Source organism: Chiloscyllium plagiosum, unplaced genomic scaffold (assembly GCF_037043375.1).
Source record: "Chiloscyllium plagiosum isolate Xiang-an unplaced genomic scaffold, Cpla_swu_hap1 HiC_scaffold_14, whole genome shotgun sequence".
Classification (NCBI taxonomy): domain Eukaryota; kingdom Metazoa; phylum Chordata; class Chondrichthyes; order Orectolobiformes; family Hemiscylliidae; genus Chiloscyllium; species Chiloscyllium plagiosum.
In genome coordinates, this window is record NW_028270152.1 from 93,034,077 (window position 1) to 93,054,732 (window position 20,656).

The window sequence follows — 20,656 nt, forward strand, 5'->3', positions numbered from 1 at the left end:
TAATGGATTAGTCAGAGCTGCACAGTATTGCATCATGGGCAGATTGCTGGGTTGTACTGAGACTGGTCTGCACAGTGCTCCGTGCTGAGCAGATATGTCATCTGGTATTATGGAGTCTGGGCTGGATCTGTGAGGTGGATTGTATATCTGATATAATTACTGATAGAACTGTCACTCCTCCAGCTCAACACATTCCGCTGCCAACCCCGTGTTTCTGCAACTTATTGTTCATTCGTAATTATCCAATTAAAACAGGAATATCTGCCCTTCTTGTCATGGCCCCAATAGACGCCTCTCGCAATATATGAAGAAGGTAGTCGATCCGAACATGTTCTTATTTTAACGGTAATTGTGTGGTATTGTACTTCAGATGCAATTCGTTTGATCAAAGTATTCAACATTAAGTAAAACGCAATTTATTCAAATACTGTAGACAAAATACAACAAAAACAAGAGGAACTTGGAAAAACTTAATTTATTGGAAAACTCAACAGATTATTGGGTTACTTAATTAATAAACAGTAACTGCTGCAATATTGTAACATCCTGGAAACACATACTTGCCAATAAAAAACAAATTCAGGAAACATATTGTCTCACATGCAGTTCTGCAATCCAGGAGGAACGAACATAAAGAGACAATTCTGTGGGAAATCTCAGGGAGAGAGCGTAGCAGCCTGGAGAGATGTAATGCCTTCCAACCCTGCTGAGACCCCAGCAATAAATGGCGAAATGTAAAACTAAGAATCCTGGCTCCGTGAGAGTTTGACCATAATTCTACACGACCAGGCCGCGGCTGCAAAGACGACAATGAATGTACTGTATCTACACTATCTATGCCACAGTAGTAGCGTCTCAAAAATGCCTAACCCCACCTAATTCCTGCAATGCTGTTAAGATATATTGTCAAAGTTAAATATTAATAATCAAAGCCAAAGGATGCAGCAGGCCTGCTGATCAGACACAGCTGGCCTCGGGAGTCCAACACTTCCTACCCTGCCAAAACACAGTAGAAACATCGAGCTTGTGAAAACAAAGCATCATCTCTCTTCCTCACATTTAACTTTAAAAATGTAGATGTGCCATTCCCCCACTAGTTAGCTATGTCAACATCCCACCCACACCAAGTTATGTCAGGGTTGTGGCGAAAGGGGTTAACTGAAGCTGTTTGTTCTGTGACTGTAATTGATGTCAGTCTCCATGGATCTTAACTGTGGCACTGGAGGTTTTCCTCTTCTATTAATAAGGAGCTTCCTTCAACCTGATATTTCTTAGTATCAGCGATAACGTCATCCTCAAGAAGATTGGATCAGCAGCTACCGAGAATAGGAGCGGAAGACAATCTTAGAACAAGAGACGGGATTGTTCCAACAATGAATCAGAATCTGAGAACATAAAACTGGAATGTTGCAACAATGGATCAGAATCTGAATGTTTTAGACTGGAATGTTCCAACAATGGATAGGAGCTTATCAAATGGTCTTTACTGGCTTTCTCAGGATTGGGCATGGTTAGAGTTGCGGATACGAGCCATACTGCTGGTTATTAAAGCTGGGTATTATCCAATCCTCGCTATTATTGGTGTTCGTGGTACGCCTATCTCTGCCAATTCTATAAACAATGGTGAAGGTTATTGCTATATCAGTTATTTATATTTAGCATATGCACAAAACTGTTATCTTTAGTTTCAGTCACAAACTCCACTTCATTTCCATCAATTTCAGACTCCCCACTCATAAATATCTAAGAAGTAAGAATATTGTTCAGATCTGTGCGTCTTCCTTTTACCCTGAATGTTTCTCTATATTTTCTCTGCCATCAGTCCTGTCCACACCAACCTTCATAATAACCCAGTCTCCACATCTGCCTCAGTGCTGTTGTTGAATTAGCCGTTATCTGTCCCTTTGTTCACTTCAGCTTTTACGGCTCCAGTTCTATTCTGACGTCTCCTCCAATTGCAAATATTTTGAACATATACTTGTTCTTGTCTCTCCATCTGTTTCATAGTTGGGACCCCATATCAGAGTAATAATCACAGTGGCCAGAGTAATAATCAGAGAGGCACAGGTTATAACATTAAAGGCATTGTTTCAAATCCTATCCCGGCTAATGACAGAACTTAAATTTGAATGAAATCTCATTTTACTAACGGCAACCATAAACCATCAGGACTTCTTTCATTATTTCACTTATAGTCTTTGGTAAAGAAACTAAGTTTGACTTCAACCCCATGACCACATGCTTGGCTCCATATTGTCTTGCCAAATGACCTCACGGTCAAGAGCAGCTAGTGATGGACAACAAATGCTGCCCTTGCCAGTGATGCTGTCATCCCGTGAAACAGCAGCATTAACGGTGAAATAAACCAATGAACTGTGGATGTTCGAGATTTGAAATAAAATTCTCGAGCGTCTGAAGATGTTGGAGAATCTCGGCAAATATGGCAGTCTCTGCCACGAGAAGAACAGATAAAGTTTCAAGTCTAGTGACCCTACAGCAACACTGAAAGCAACTGGAAAATAATATTATTATTATCAGGCTGGATGAGTGAGGGGGAGATTAGTTGAATGGATGGGGAAATGTCCAACAAAAGAGAGAGAGAGAGAGAGAGAGAGAGAGAGATGAAAAGTAAAGGGACTGCTGATAATGAAGTAGAAGGAAAATAAAAAGGGAATTTCTTCTAACATAACCATTTCCCCATATTCCTGAATATTACGTCAATCTAGATATGCCCCTGTTTCAAGTGAGTTACATTCCCACACTCGCTCTTCTCTGAGTGTGGTGGTCAACTACATCGGTAATGCTGATGCTGCCGTTATAGTCGCTGAGATACAGAGAAACGTAATGTTACATTGTCGACTGTTTCTTTGGAGAACAGAAATTTTACTGTGTGTCTGCCAGAGATGTAACGGCTTTCTCAGCCAGGAAGAGAAACATTTTCAACATGGAATGGATGCATTGTGTATGTGAGGATTTGACTTGCACCTGTCAGTAAAGGCGGGTTCTGTGGATGATTTTCTCGGGTGTGCATTATCAGCTGCTGCATCTACTCAGAGAGACCAAGCGTATGGTGACCGCACTCTGGACACTGCACTTATAGAGTGTTTCGGTCCATGGGAAAAAAATGGAGGCGAGACTACACAGAAGGAAATCTGCGAGGGGCTGGGCATTGTATTATCCTCCCTGGGATTTCTCGGAATATTTTTCTAAGCTGAACCAATTCCAAACATAAAATGTGAACCTTTCAAAAATGAGGTGGTCACTGAGTTGCGTCCCCTCCATCAGTATAACCTGAGCTTCACACCAGGGACAGAACTGTACTGACACTCACCATGAAGTGAACTGGATTAATTCTGGAACTTTCCAGCAGGAGTTGTTAACATATTCATCATCTCCAAAGTGCAGTCCTCCGAAATATTCACTGGCTGTCAGAAGCCATTGCCAGCTGAGAGGAAGACATTGAGTGTATGTCCCTGAGGAAGGTACAGAAGCAAACTCCCAGATATACTAGGGAACAGTGGGACTGGTGAAAATGAGGAACTGCACGAAACTAGAATTAATGAAGAGTATGTTTTTGAAAATCTAATCGAATTGAAGGTTGGTAATGTGCGGGTTCTGCTGAGCTATATCCCAGAATATCGAGGAGGTGGCAATAGAGCTAGCAAAAGAATTACTGATTATTCTTCAAAGCTGGTTACATACCGGAAAGGATCCTGCAGTCTGGAAAGCAGCTATTGTAAATCTAAACATTTAAAACAGGACGGAGAGGACAAACAGAAAACTAAATAGCTTGATGTCAACTGTGAGGAAAACGTTGGAACCTTTTATAAGAATGTGGCAACTGGACACTTGGAAAATAATGATATGATTTGATAGATTTGGCCAAGATTCAGTAAAGGGAAATGATCTTTGATCAACATGCTGGAGTCTGTTGTGTCTTTGACAATTGAGAACCAGCGGGAGTGGAGTAATTGAATTATCAGATGAAGTTTGACATTGTTGAGTGCAGGTTGGTGGAGAATGTTAGAGTCCATGTGTAGGTAAGGGTGGAATGTACACCGTATGTATTAAAAATTGGATAATGGACAAAATGAACAGAATAGTATTTTTTTTCTCTGGATGGAAGGCTTAGGGAGTCTCAGAAGGATGAGTTCTTGTGCAAATGCTGTCCACAAGAAATAAAAATGATTCAGATGTTAACAACAAATAATATTATTGACATTTAACTTTACTCAATGTTGAGAGGTTGGGAAGGGCTGTTGTTGAAAAGGACCTGGATGTCTTTAGTCATAAGTCACTAACAGCATTCTTACGAGGCAGGAAGTAATTATAACCGGAAAGGATATGTGGACCGTCATGGAAAATTATTAAAGTACCAGAATAAATGTATCTTACTCAATGATAGTGTTCTGTTGAGCCAGTATTTAGGATATTGTGTACAGCTGAGTCTGTTTTATAAATAACGATCTCCATGTCACCGAGACAGTGCAAAGGAGTTTCACCAGACTGAACCCTGGCATGATGTTACCATAAGGAGAGAATGTAGTGACTATCTGTTTAATCTGCAGCGCTGTGAGAGAATAAGAACTTGAAACTTGATGATTTTGGACGGACCCTCATTATGTCTCAAGCAGCCATTGATAAGGTAAGAAACTCCATAGGATGGTCGATTCCTGATAGTTTATGTGCCTGTGCAAAGACATCATTTCGATTGACAGTAAGATACAGGCTCTGATTGAACTCTGAACACTTTCATGTACAGTTACTGTGTGACTCTGCAATCAATGTTACGTTGTACACAGTCCTTTCACAAGCCATAATACCTTCATTGTGCAAGAGTTAGCCATTCACCACCAGCTTCTGACTTCTAGAGAGAACATGGGTCTGCTCTCTCAGCGACAGAAGATGACTTTGAAACTGGTTAAAAAATTGTCTTCATTCTTACTCCCAGGAAACCATGTTAATGTCACACATATGTACGATGAGTAATATAGCCACGAGGTACAAAGTGGAGCAGGCTATCTGTTCAGTCCCTGCTCCATTTGTTTGTGATCTTGGACCATCTCTTAAACCTTCCTGTTCCTGGGTTAGTGACTTTAAAGCTGAATGACCCCTTCCTGTTCCTTTGTAAATGACTCCGAGTGTGAATTTGTCTCTTTCTGATTCTGTGTAAGTGACGTGTAGTGTTGGACAGAGAGCTTGTCGTCCTGTGTAACAGGGAAAAAGTGAGGACTGAAGATGCTGGAGACCCAACCATTTCTTTCAGAACAAATAGGGCCACTAGATTTGAAGATGTGTATATACGTTCCCGTATACTTTTAAAATACAACTTGCAATATCTTCACAATATTCCCGAAGAAGGGCTTATGCCCGAAACGTCGATTCTCCTGCTCCTGCTGCCTGACCTGCTGCACTTTTCCAGCAACACAATTTTCAGCTTCCTATGTAACAGGCAAAGGGACGGAATGGGCTGTCTCTGTTTTTTCACAATCGTTTTGATGGACTGAATGACTTTCCCACATTCTTATGAAGCAAAATTGAGGTGCAGAGTGAACTTCTTCGTTTACTGTCGATACGTGCAGTGTCTGGCAGCGCTGTTACATAAATGTTAACGGCAGTTAAACAGCACAGGCTTGAATGCTGTCCAGATCTTGTTGCGCATGGACACAGACTGATTTAGAACCTGAGGGATGGCGAAAAGTTCTGCATATTGTGCAACCTATAGTGAATATCACCACTTCTGATCAGTGTCAACTCAATGGGCTGAATGGCCTGATTCCACACTGCAGGGAAACTGGAGAGGCCTGGGATGAGGAAGCTACATTGATGATCTCCTGCAGTGATGTCCCACAGCTGAGATGATTGATGCCCAATTATGATAAACAACTTCACTTGTGCTATGAATGACTCCAAACAGCGGAGAGGTTGCAACGGATTCTGATGAAGTGCAATTTTGCTTAGGGTCCTTCATGTTATCCTCAGTTAAATACTGCCCTGATACCAGGGTCAGTCGCACTTAGCTAAGCCCTTGTATTCACCTCTCTCACTCATATCAATCGGTCATCCTATATAAGCAGAGCAATGGTTTCTTCAAACAGAGGGTAGTGAATGTCAGGAATTTTCTATTCGAGAAAGTCAGGGGATCCAGATCACTGAAAGATCTCTGAATAGTCTTCCCTGTTTCTGTGCACTAGATGATACAGTAAGTGACCTCCAACTGCTCCTGTCTAGCAGTTTGGAGGGGCTGAATGAAACAATGGAGCATTACACTCAAGAACAAGATTAGGTCGTTCGACACTATGAAATTGCTCCACCAGGCACGAAGATTCTGGAATAACAGGTTGTGGTCTCAGTTCCACTTTCCTCTCTGTATTCCATTATCTGCAACTCATTCTCTGTCAAATAGTAATGAACTCAGTTTGAATAAATGTGAACAAAGAGGCACCACATACCGCTGGGCAAGAGATTTCCCACTCAAATGCCCTTTTAGTATTTTTCCTCATCTCTCTTACAATGTCATATAGCAGGGAACCCTGTCCACTTAAACCAGACATCCCAATCTGATCTCAACCCATTCGTCAGCATGAGGCCCATTTCCCTGTGAATTCTTCCTATTAATATGCACAGCGTGATGCCTTTTAAATGTTGGATGAAACTTTGGATGAAATAAATTAAAATGAAATCCACAATCTGGATGAAAATATTGTCCCTTTACTATCTTTCTCCCCTGACCTTAAGCCTTTGTCCTATAGGTTTGTACTCCCCGATCCTGGGAAAATGACATTGGCTATTCTGACTGTCCATGCCCCTCATAATTTTATAAACGTCCATGATGTCACGCATCGGACTCCGATGCTCCAGAGTAAACAAGCCCCAGTTTGTCCAGCCTCCCCCATACCTCAAAACCCCCACTCCCGGCAATATCCTTATAAATCTTTTCTGCACCCTTTGAAGTTTATTAACATCCTTCCTGTGGCTGAGCGAATTAAATTAAATATAGTATTCTAAATCTAGCCTCACCAACATCCTGCCCAGTCACATGATCTCCCAACTCGCACACTCAATGCACTGACCAATAAAGGCAAGCATACCAAACCCCTTCTTCACCACCCTGTCTACCTACGACTCCGCTTTTAAGGATCTTTGAGCCTGCACAGTTTTGTTCATCAATAGTCCGCAGAGCCCTACCATTAATTGCGTATGTTCTGCCCTATTTTACCTTACCAAAATGTAACACTTGACATTTATCTAAATTTAACTCCATCTGTCACTCCTTGGCCCATTGGCCCTTCCGATCGACGTCCCATTGTACTCTGAGGTAAACCTTGCGGGCCACTGCATCTCCAATTTTAATGTCATCTGTAAACACAATAAACAGGCAAATATTCACATTCAAATCATTGATATAAATAATGAAAAGCAGTGGATTCAGCACTGTTCCTTGTGGCACAACACTGGACATAGGCCTCCAGTCTGAAAAGCAGTCCTCTACCACCCTCAGCCTCCTATCTTCACTCTAATTTTGTAGTTATTTGGCGAGCTTATCTTGGATATATTTATGACCTAACCTTACCAACTTGTCTGCGATGCGGAATCCTGTCGAATGCCTTGCTGAAGTCTATATGGACAGGGTCTACCACATTGCCATCACCAATCTACTTTGTCACCTCTTCACAACACGCAAAGAATTTTGTTAGAAATGATTTCCCATACACAAAGCCATGTTAACTATCCTTCATTATTTGTTACTTTTGCAAATGAATGTAAATACTACGCCTCGCAATGCTCTCCAACAACATGGCCACCAATGACGTCAGGCTCTCTGGTCTATAGTACAGGACATTATTCCCTTTCCTCGTCCCATGCATCCGCTGCTCACTGCAAATATTAGTGTAACCAGTTTGGTGAAATGATCAATAGTATAGGTCTCAGATTGGGTCAGGGTTAGGAACAAGTCAGGCAGGATTCTTTAATTTGTTAAAATTAGCAAGTTTATGACCCAGACAAAGTTGCTCAAACTTCGATGGCAAGATAAATGACAATCAGTTTGGATATTGCAAATCGGTACGCCAATGTTTTCCTTTCGAAAAATACTGACACATTGCACACATTTGATGATAAACTGAAAAATAAAATCTCTGCAGAACTTTAACTTTTAAGAACTTTGCCCAAATATTAGTTGAACTCATGACAAAAGGAAACACGAGTGATTGTCCCAAATATTATTCAGCTTTTGGAGTTATTCTGCTCTTACATGCTGCTGGTAATGAGATTACTTCCTGGAACAGGTTGGTTTAGCTGAATTCCCTTTACTTCAGGCAGTGGAGCGATTCCAATGAATCATTGACAGGAATCCTCCAACAGTGGTAAAAACGACTGAGGAGTTCTCAGCTCACACACACATTGTTGGAAGGAGGAACATGGAGAGAGAGGGAGCAACAGGCTGTTCCTTCTCAAGAAGATTACAATTTCTCCCTCTCTGAGTTGAATCACACAATAACGTTATCGGGGCCCAGACTGGACCAAATGAGGTCACTTTGAATAGTGTCTGAACTGTACGACTCCATCACATTCCCTGTTCCATATAGGTCCATCATTGTTGCTGTTGGACACCCAGCCATTTCTTTCGGAGCAAATAGCACTACTAGAATTGAAGATGTGTTTATATGTTCCCGTATACTTTTAAAATACAACTTGAAATATATTCACAATATCTGCATTTCAATGAATGCATCTTATTCTTAAATTAGCTCACCAGTCTTATTCTCCCAGAGAAGATAAAATATTCATCAGGTATTCACTAGCTCAAAATCTTATGTGGTCAATAAAAAAACATTTCTCATTCTCAGTCCTAAACTCCTAATCGTACAGAACATAATGCCTTCATCGCAAGAGCAAGTAAAGAGAAACATTTTTGAAAAGTTTCAAAAGCAATTTGTTTTTTCACTTCAGTGGAATTACAGCCTTGCACAGTACATCAGATATGGTCTCAGCAACGGCCTGTATAGATGCAGTAAATCATCCTTAAGATCAGACCCAATGCTCTTTGCACGAAAAAGTATCATTTCATTTAATTTTCAAATCACGTGCTGCATGCACAGACTAATTTGATGTGATTTATGCACCAGGACACACGAATCCCTTTGGCCCACGGAGTTCTGCAATCTGCCTCCAGTTATATAATTTATGGTTGTTTTATGCGTCCTAAAAAACACAGACTTCCCATCACCCACATTGTGCAGTTTTTTTTGGCGAAGTTTTACTCACTGCCCTGCCCTGTCTATATCCCATTGCAGACTCTCTGCCTCCACATGAAACCTTATTGAATGACCATCCTGCTGTATGAGCAAACTGAGCTCCAATCCATTCAGCCCCTTCTTCCAAACCATTAATCTGGATTGTAAACTGTTGTTGACCTCACACTGATTCCTGAGGAATTCCACTAGTTATAGCTTTCCAACCTGAAAATAAGTAATTATCTCGACTCTGTATTTCCTGGTAGCGGACCAGGGCTCTCCTGTTCCTGTTTGACAGCCTAGAAAAGGCCTCCTGCTACACTGTGTAGCTGATTGTTGATTTGTTTCTGATCTCAGCGATCCTTCATTCGGGCCATTTGTTGTTAAATGACCAGGTGGAGTTCGTACTGTCAATGATCCTGATCCCTGAGAGTTTAAAAGATGAGCACAGAATATAGACTAACATTTGGACTGATCGCTACCCGATCAAAAATGCTGTCTTTCTATTGCAACGATAGAACCATCTGCAGTGTCAGTCATGTGCTCAATTTTAACGTGCAGACACTGAGGAGGGGAGAAGAGTTCCTATTAGTCTGATGAAAATGGGCCCTTTAACAACACAACTAATAATCTTCATCATTAATTTCATTTTTGGATGTTGAGTTGAAAAATTGCTACAGTCACTACACATTAAAATAAGCGATTGTCTTTGACAGAGGACCTTACAGAGGTTTATAAAGTCATGAGGGGCATGGATAGGGTAAATAGGCAAACTATTTTCCCTGGGGTAAGAGAGTCCAGAACTATAGGGCATAAGTTTACGGTGAGTGCAGAAAGACATAAAAGTGACCAAACAGGCAACGTTTCCATGCAGAGGGTGGTACATGTATGGAATGAGCTGCCAGAGGAAGTGGTGGAGGCTGGTACAATTGCAACATTTAAAAGGCATCTGCATGGGAATATGAATAGGAGAGGTCTTGGAGGGATATGGCAGGTGGGACTAGATTGGGTTGAGATATGCGGTCAGCATGGGTGAGTTGGACTGAAAGATCTGTTTCCGTGCTGCACATCTCTTGGACTCTATGACTCGATGGCCCAGTCTTCACTGTTCCCTGGGGATGAGAATACCACAGACAGTACAACCCTAAGAAGATAGGAACATCCTTATCTCAATCATAAATGGGGAAACCTCTAAATTTAAAAGTATATGAACCTCACAGCAAGTCAGCTTCCCATTTTAAAAATGAGGGCACAACCTATAGGAAATACATAGACTATTCAGCCCCTCAAACCAATCCCACATTCCCATTGACTCTGTTCAGTGAAGTGTTTATCAAAATCAGCCTCCACTGTTGTCTTGGTTAGACATGTCAGATCGCATAACCATAGAGTGTATGAAATTGGTGCAGAACTGGACTGTTTGGTCCACCAAGTCTGATCTGCTATTCAATCATGGATGACATGTTTCTCAATAAAATTATCCTGTCTTCTCACTGTAACCTTAATCCCCTTATCAATCAAAATGTATCTATCGCTGTCTTCAAGGCAGACTGTGTCTGTGTCTCTATGTCTGCATGTGTATATGTGTTTCAGCTTATTGGCAGCAGGCAGAGGGTAGTGGAGGAAAGTTGTCTTTTGGACTGGAGACCTGTTACCAGTGGCGTTCCACAGGGATTGGTGCTGGATCCACTTTTGGTTGTCACTTATATCAGTGGCTTAGATGAGAATTATGCAATATATGGTGAGCAAGTTTATAGATGACACCAAGTTTAGTTATATAGTGGAATGTGAAGAAGGTCATATAAGATTGCAAAGAGATGATTTTTAATTGGATCAATGAATCATAGAAATGTACAGCACAGAAATGGACACTTTGGTCAAATTCATTCTTGCCAACCAGATGTCATAAATTATCTTAGTTTCATTTTCCAGCATTTGTACCATATCCCTCTAAACCATTCCAATTCATGTCCCCATCCAGATGAGTTTTAAATGTCGTAATTTGTACCATCCTTCACCACTTCGTCTGGCAGCTCGTTGCATACACATACCACCCTCTGTGTGAAAATGTTCCCCTTTGATCCTCTTCATATCTTGTCCATCCTACCTTAGTACTATGTCCACTAGTTTTGGGCTCCCCTAAGCTGGGGTAAAGATCCTGAATAATCAACCTATCAATGGTCTTCATCATTTTATAAACGTCTAGAAGGTGCAAATGTGACTCCAATTCACACGAATGGCTGTGTTTTCAGTCAACCTGGGCCTAAATTCTGAAATTCAATATTGACTCCTTTTCCTTCTTCATCACATCCCAATTCTAAAATAATTTTAACAACATGCTCAGCCACATTATGAAACGCCCTGTGGGATTTTTATCTAGACTTTTGGCCTCAGAGGTAGGGACAACTACCACCATTTGGCAATAATCCCAAAAGCTGCAACATTATTCTCCTGTGTGTTTGTTCATCAGCCTGTTTTGAAATACTGTGACATACCTCCGTGCCAGGCAGGACTTGAATCCAGACATTCTGCTCCAGAGTGAGAGACACTACTATGCAAGTTCAGGTATTGAAATCTAACCCAGGGCTCTGGCTCAGAGGTATGGGCGTTACCCACGATACAAGACTTAAACCATGCCCAGAATTTGAGTCACATTTTAAATGTTAGCTTTCAGCTCTGTGTGGTTTCACTAAAATTTAGTTAACTTTACTGAATTACACATTTGAAAGAATCACATTGTTAATCAGATGAAAGGTACTCAACTCAACTATAATTAAATTGGAAAGGGTTTAGAAAAGATTTACCAGGCTGTTGTTGGGAATGGAGTGTTTAAGTTATAAGGACAGGCTGGATGGACTGGGACCTGTTCCACTGCAGCGTAGAAGTTTGAGACAGTATCAACCTTATCGAGGATTATAAAACAATGCGGGGTATAGATAATGTTGAAAGGCACGTGCCATTTCCTTAGCGTGGTGGATTTAAAGAGATCGGTGTAATTTTAAGATGACAGCAGAAAGTTTTACAGATGACGTAGTTTGATAGAGCTGTCCAGCATGGAAACAGACCCTTCTATTCAACTTGACACTGCCAAATAGACGTCCTATATTAATGTAGTTCCATTTGCCTGCATATGGCCCACATCCCCCTAAACTTCCTATTCATGTGTCCATCCAGATGCCTTTTAAATGTTGTAATTGTCCCAGCCTGCACAAATTCCTCTGGCAGCTCGTTACATATAAAGCACCCTCTCTTTGAAAACGTTGCCACTAAGATCGCTTTTAAGTCTTTCCCCTCTGACATTCAACCTATGTCCACTAGCTTTGGAAAGTGCTATCCTGGGGGAAAGATCTTGGCTATTGACACTGTCCATTCCACTTGTGAGTGTATGAACCTCTATGATTAACTCTCAACCGCTGATGCTCCAGGGAAAATAGCCCTAACATATCCAGCCTCTCCATAAATCTCAAAATATCCAAACCTGGCAATGTCTATACAAATCTTTTCTAAATCCTTTCAGGCTTCACAAATCCTTCCTCGAAAAGCGAGACCGTGATTGCATGAAGTCTTCAATAATGGCGTAACCATTGTCCTGCACAGCCGCAATATGACATTCCAACACTTACATTCAATGCACTGTCTAACAACAGCGAATCTGGGTCTGTAACATGACACACATCTGGAGCACAAGTTACAGAGAGGGGAAACCTGGAAAGAGGGATTAGGAGTGGGGTCACTTCTTGACCCAGCCTGGATTTCCAAGTACATTTCCGAAACTACACCTAACCATCTGAGTGGCCTCGATCTGCTCCTGTGAAGCAGGTCCGAAGGGTTGAATGGAACATCAGAACATAGGGCTGGGGGACAAGAGCGCGTGTACATCTTTGTGTATCTGTTTGTGCGTCTGTGTGTCTCTCTGCATCTGGGTGTGTCTATGTGTGTTTGTGTGGTTGTGTCTGTGTGGGTGTTGGATTTCTGTGAGTATGTGTGTGTGTGTCTGTGTGCTGCTGTATGTGTGTCTGTGTGTGTGTCTGTTTCTGTGAGTGTGTGTGCGTTTGTGTGTGTATCTGTGTTTGAATGCGTGTGTGTGTGTCTGCATAGGTGTGTGTCTGTTCCTGTGAGTGTGTGTGTTTGTCTGTGTCTGTGTCTGAATCTATGTGCGTGCGTATGTCTGCGTCTGTGTGTGCCTATTTCTGTGAGTGTATGTCTGTGTCAGTGTGTGTCTGTGTCTGTATGTGCGTCCGTGTGTCTGTGTCTATGTATGTGTATGTATGTTTGTGTGTGTATGTGTGTCTGTGTGTCTGTCTGTGTTTGGATGGTGCTGTGAGCTGCTGCCCTCCCTCTGTCCCTCCCACACTGAATCTCTGATGATTTTCACCCTCCACTCCCACATGTACAGTGGTGTGGGGAGGCCAGCAGAGATTGACAGCAACAGAAAGCTCAGCAGGTCTGGCAGCATCTGTGGACAGAAATAAAAGGACCCTTCCTCAGATCTCCTGTCGGGGGATATTGCATCACTTTAAGTACACACAGATGTACACACACTAATACAGAGACATAGAGACACTCACTAATACACAGAAACAAGTATAGACATGAAGTGTCTTTCAGTATTGCTCTTGCTCCACAGTGACCTTGTCAATATTTTACGGACTCTGTCTGGTGTGCGTCAGTATTTAAGTCTGTCCTCAGGGAATGTGTTAGTGTTGCACTTGCTCACAATTGTGAGTGAGTCAGTATTTCTGCCTGGAGTGTGACTGTAGGACAATTTCAATGTTTGCAGATATCAAACCTGGACGAATTATAAAGTGTGTGGAGGACAGTGTGTGGAACTCCAGCAGGACGGTGACACATCGGTGTAGTTTTCAGGTTTATGGCAGATCAGGAACAAATCAGAGCAGTGTGGGGTGATGCACCTTGGTAGGAATAACTCTGAAGGTCAATATAAAGCATTTTGTACCATTATAAAGCGGGTGTAGGAGCAGAGGACACTCGGTGTATATGAGCACAGATTATTGAAGATGTCAGGACAAGTGGGGAGAGCAGAAAATATCACAGGTTAGTTTCAGTATCTGAGTTGTTTACAGGAGGAGGTGGAGGAGGGAGCCTCCGTGCTCCCTTCCTGAGAGGTGGTGGAGACGATGTGTTGTGAGCCCACCCTCTTGAACATTTAGACCGTGGGGATTCCCTTTGTACCAGCTCGACACAAAAGGGAGATTGCATCAGGGGCACGGCTTCTAAGTTGTGCTGGGGAAACGGAGGTGCCAGTGGGTTTAAAGTGAGAATTGCCCTTCACTGAACATTGCTCCTTACTCGGTCGGTGGGACATGGATGTTTCAGAATCTCCACACGTGGGGTACCTGTCCTCTCCGGCTCCTACCAGGGTCCTCCCCACATGGCTGGGGGAGGGGGGTGAGGGAACGGATATCGGGCACTCCAGCACCCGGCTCGGCCCTTTCTGTCCCATTCCAGTCTGTTTCTCCTGGAATGGGAGAAAGCGAGGGAGGGAGGGTGGGGGTGGGTGGCCCTTTTGCTTGTGCTGGTGTAGGTGGGGAACATAGTGAAGTATCCGGAGGGAGTCAGTGCACAATGTTGTATCTATGCCGTGTTATTGGTGTGGGGGTAAAGTGGAGGGGGAGAGAGAGAGAGAAAGAAAGACTGCATGCAGTAGTGAGAGTGGTGGAGCATGAGCCTTGTTCGGGGGTAGGTGCCATAACAGATATACAGTGAGTGTGAGGGAGCAGAGAGCACACGGTGATACTTATCCTGACAGAACGGGGAAGGTTATTGATGCTTGTCCTGTATTGCTGGACATTTCGTCAGACCACCGATACTACACTGAGCTGGGTGGCGAGCTCAGACCATGCTGGGTGGCCCACTCTGGGAAGAGAATTGCACCAGCCCATTCACCAGGGGTTCCGTGTCTCTGTTGACAAACCGTGGTGTAATTGCCCGTTATCTGCCATGCTCGGGGTAAACTGTGTAGGGCAACTCCAAACGGAGAAAGCGCAACCGTGTGCCCATTGGCCTTTTGAAGGTGGCACCAGTGCCTGGGATCACGAAATATTTAGGGTCATGCGGGCATTGGTGAGTACCTCCAACCATGAAGGAAGTCGAGCTGGCATTGAATGCGAGGGAAGCCATGGGGTGGAGTAGGTAGTCAATGAGCTGGGTTTGACGGGATATCACCAGGAAACTTGCTCAGTCTCATAAAGACAATCCTTCTGCCATACTCAGTGAAAATGTCACTGTAACAAATTATTGTTAGATTCAGCCCAATGTGTCGAAGACTCTGCTGACCTACTCACAGTTACAAAGCTGCAGAACAACTGCTCATCCAATACTCTCCATCATCTGAACTCACACCAATATCCCATTCACCCATAATTCCTGGAAACACTGGCTCATGTTGAAGGATACTGTTGAAAAGCCTTCATTTCAGCATTCTGGATTCTGTGAACACATCCTTCCATGACATTGTCTCTCAATCTCGCTCTCGCTGTCTATTCCCCAAAGCCTTCACATTTGTTTATACTTAAATTGATTCCTCCGCCATCTCTCTCTAACAGTGATTTTCACACCCACAGCACCCCTGTGTCATGCCACAATGTAGATATGGAGCTGTAAATGAAAGGGAGCTGCACATCCTGTCACTTCCAGCATGGGCTGCAAAATTCCCTACGCTGGGCAGTGATCTAACACAATGTTACTCAACAATGCGCTGGGATGATGGACTCAGTTCCACACCCTGGTCGCATATCTCATCTGGGTTTATGGATCAATGCACTACTGTGGACTGCGTACCTTTCCACTCTGGGTAGATTGTCATTGTATTGCACAGTACACCAGTCCGGTTTGCACAGTGCTCACTGCTGAATACATATCTCATCTGGGTTTATAGATCAATGCACTACTATAGTGTGCACAGTGTTCCGCTCTGGACTGATTGCAGGGTGGTGTTCAGCAACACACTAGCCTGGTCTGCGCAGTGCTCCTTTCCAAACAGATATCTCCTCTGGGTTCATGGTTTAGATTAGATTAGATTAGGTTACAGTGTGGAAACAGGCCCTTCGGCCCAACAAGTCCACACCGCCCCGCCGAAGCGAAACCCATCCATACCCCTACATTTACCCCTTACCTAACACTACAGGTAATTTAGTATGGCCAATTCACCTGACCCTGCACATCTTTGGATTGTGGGAGGAAACCGGAGCACCCGGAGGAAACCCACGCAGACACGGGGAGAACGTGCAAACTCCACACAGTCAGTCGCCTGAGGTGTCTGGTCTGGTTCGATGAGGTGGATTGAGAATATGCCTTTATTTTTGTTCGCAATCATGTGATTGGAGCCTCCAAATTCTGACTCCTCCGGCCAGTCCCATTCTTCAGTCTACCTCCATCGTTTGCCAACATGTTGTCGATGAGTAATTGTCCCGTTTTAATGTGAACAACTGTTCTCTCTATTTCTCTGGTCTTTGTCCTTGCTCACCCTGGAGCATCGGGATTCACCGCAAAAAAACCTCAGTAAGGTCACTCCTCAGAAACAACACTCCAGGGAACATAGCCCCTGCACATTCATACTCTCCGTGTAGCTCAAAATCACTCGCTACAATTCACCCTACCTAACACTGTTAATATACTTGGAAAACTTTTCTGCACGCTTTCAAATTTAACAACATCTTGCCTACATCAGTGAGAACAGAATTAAAAGCAGTATTACAGAAAGTGAGTATTGCGTAGGCGAAAGTGAGTATTGCAGATGCAGGAGATTAGAGTCGGGAGTGTAGTGCTGGAAAAACACAGCAGGTCAGGCAGCATCCGAGGAGAAAAAGGCAAAGCGATGTTTTGGCCAAAAAACCCGATTCCTGATTAAGGACTTTTACCCAAAAGGTCGAAATTTCCTGCTCCTCGGATGCTGCCTGACCCACTGTGCTTTTAGAGCACCACTCTCTGCACCCAGTGTATATTCCACATGCCTCCTTCTTCAAAGACAACAATTTCTCCCCCCACGTGGTTGACGATGCAATCCAATGCATCTCACCCACTTCCCGTAACTCTGCCTTCAAATTTTGGCACTCCAAACTCAATAGGGAAAGAACACTCTGTTCCTCACCTTCCATCCCATCAAATCTCCAGATACAATGCATTATTGTCCCCCATTTGCACCACCTACAAACAGACCCCAACACCAGGAATATATTTCCCTCCCCACCCCGACCTGCGTTCGATAAAGAACATTCCCGGCGCGAATCACTTGTCAAGTCAACGGCACCTAACAAACAACCCTCCACTCCTGGCACCTTCGCATGCAACCACAAGATTTGGAAAACCTGCACCCTCACCTCCCCCTCACCTCCGTCCGAGACTACAAAGGATCCTTCCACATTCTTCGGAGTTTTACCTGCATTTCCACATACGTCACATACAGTATCCGTTGCTCCTGATGTCTCCCCTACATTAGGGAGACAGGACGCCAACGTGTGGAACACTTCAGAGAACATCTCTGGGACACCCGCACCAAACAACCCCACTACCCCGTGGCTGACAACTTTGACTCCCGCTTCCACTCCACCATGGACATGCAGGTCCTCGGCCTCTTCCACCGCCAAAACCTTAACCAACCGACTCTTGGAGGAAGAAAGATTCGTCTTCTGCCTTTGGACCTTGGAAACACATGGGATCAATGTGGATTTTACAAATTTTGTCATTTAACTTCCCTCCAACTTATCCCAGTTCCAACCTTCCAACTCAGTACTGCCGGATATCCCGCCCTACCTGTCCATCTTCCTTTCGATCTATCCGCTTCACCCTTCTCTCTCACATATCACCTGCAACCGCAACCTCATAAACATTTCACATTCTCAGCTATCTTCCCCCAACCCCACCTATTTCCCATTTATCTCCCAACACCCTTGGGCCACAAGCCTCATTCCGATGAAGGGCTTACACAAGAAATGTCAATGCTCCTCTGATGCTGCCTGACCTGCTGTGCTTTTCCAGCACCACCTTCTCTACTCTGATCTCCAGCGTCTGCAATCCTCACTTTCTCTCTTGAGTTAATGTATTCAGAAATTTCCCCACCAGACATTTATTGCAGCTAATCTGTTATCTTATCCCTGTAGCTTTATAAACAGAGTAGGACATATACAGTCCTGCAGTGCTCTGGTAAAACTCCCACATTCAAGGAAAAAGTAAGAAAAAAATTGACAGATTTATAGTCCGGCCATCTGTAACCCTCATCCATTTCATCGAGACCAAGTAAATAATCCCTTTTATTATGATATGGAATGTAATGTAAGGAAGGGTTTAACTTTCCCTGTTTGTTTGGTGACTGTCATTAATGTCAGTCACCATATATTCTAATTATTGCAGTGGAAAGTTCCCATCTCTTAATGACATATGGGCTTCGTTCAATGTGTTATGCCATAGTATGAGTGGGATAATCACCGACAGCACTAACAGGGATCAGCAGCTCCAGATGGAGAAGGGGAGGAGAGATCATAATCTGAGAACGTTAGACTTGAATGTTACAATAATGGATAAGAATCTGAGAACATTAAACTGGAAAGTTCCATCAATGGATCAGAATCTGAGAGCATTAAACTGGAATATTCCACAAATGGATCAGAATGTGAGGACATTAGACCGCAATGTTCCAACAATGTATCAAAATCTGAGAACTTTGGACAGGAATGCTACAACAATGGACAGGGATTTATCTGATTACGCTGGTTTCTTTCTACATGTTATGATTGGTTGTCATTTAATTTGCAGACCTATTATGCTCTTCTCATTATTCAATATTTTTATTATCCTCTCCTGACTACTGTTTGTGTCCCTGGTGAGTCTCACCATCCAGATATTTTTCTATAAACTAGTTATGACTGCATTACTGTTATTTCATGTAGTCTTCACTCCTTGCCACTATTATTGTTCATGTTGAGACCCTGAATCCACACATTCACTCTGCAGATCACGACTAACGGCACCAGTGAACTTGTTCAATTACTGTCTCCCTTCTTGATTCAGACTGTTACTCCAGGGTCTCTATGTTGACCTACTCACTTTCAGATGTGAACCATTGTCTCACTGCCCTTGTTATTTACGTATTGGGAACGTGGAGGTCATTGTCCTCTATTATGTTTACAAACTCTGTTTCCTTCCTGGAACTCCATCCCATCCGTGGTGAATATATTTGTGGGAACTGGGTATTGCTGGCTGGCCAGCATTAATAGCCCATTCCTAGTTGCCCATGAGAAGGTGATGGTGAGCTGGCCTCTTGAACCGCTGAGTCCACTTGCAGTGTTAGGGAGGGAATTCCAGGATTCTGACCCAACGACTGTGAAGGAACAGCGGTATATTTCCAAACCAGGGTAGTGAACGGCTTGGAGGGGAACATGTAGGTGGTCATTGAAACAGACGAATCTCAAGTTTGGTGACCCCTTTGGCCATGAGCTTATTTCTGACATCATGCCCTGATCATTATTAACTTTATCTATTCGCTGCTCCAGATTGTACTTCACTGGCTTAACCCATCTGCTGTTTGAACCTTGAGCTGTGAAGTACAGACTTAATGATGACAATAATCTGCTGCTGACACTGTCGGGTTGAAACCTGCAGAAACAAAACTGATTCGAACTCACACCAAAATTTCATCCATCTGATATTCCGGTGCACGCTGAGCTATATCGCTATGGTGTCTGGCAATGTATTTATTTTAATATTCTCAAGCTCTTTAACTCATCTGTCCATGAAACTTCCCCCGGTTTCTCTGTGTCGATTATCCCAATCCCTGCCAGTGGGTCATAGTTAACATACCGGTCATATGGAGACAGAAATCTTCCCCTGCTGTGTGTATTTGGTGTGTGTATCGTTCCTATATGATAGTAAAAGTTGTCAATACTCCTCATGCTGGGCAGATAATCCAGTTTACCGAGTAGTACACGAGCATGGCCTGCACAGCTCTCCGTGTTAGTCTGTCATCTTCTCCCAGTTTGAAGTCTTATGTGAAGGAGATTTAGAATTTCATGAAACAAACCATTTCAGCTGTTCGGAAAATACCTTTACTCAATGTTCTCAATATTGTAGTTTTGCTCTCTAATGAGTCAATCCTACATTTAGTCCCAATACCCAGTCTTTTTCTCATTATTTCCACAACATCTTCTCAGTTAATTAACTGCCTGTTTCTGTCTTTAATGTGAATCTTTCTGTCCATCTGTAATTTTCCCTGGCCTTGGTTTTTGCCTCTCTAGTGTATCGAGTGCTGGCATTGTGAAGCTCAGAAACAGTGAAATGGTGTGTCTTGGGTTGTTGTTCACTTCTGAAAATGTGTTGCTGGAAAAGCGCAGCAGGTCAGGCAGCATCCAAGGAGCAGGAGAATCGACGTTTCTGGCATGAGCCCTTCTTCAGGATTCTCCTGCTCC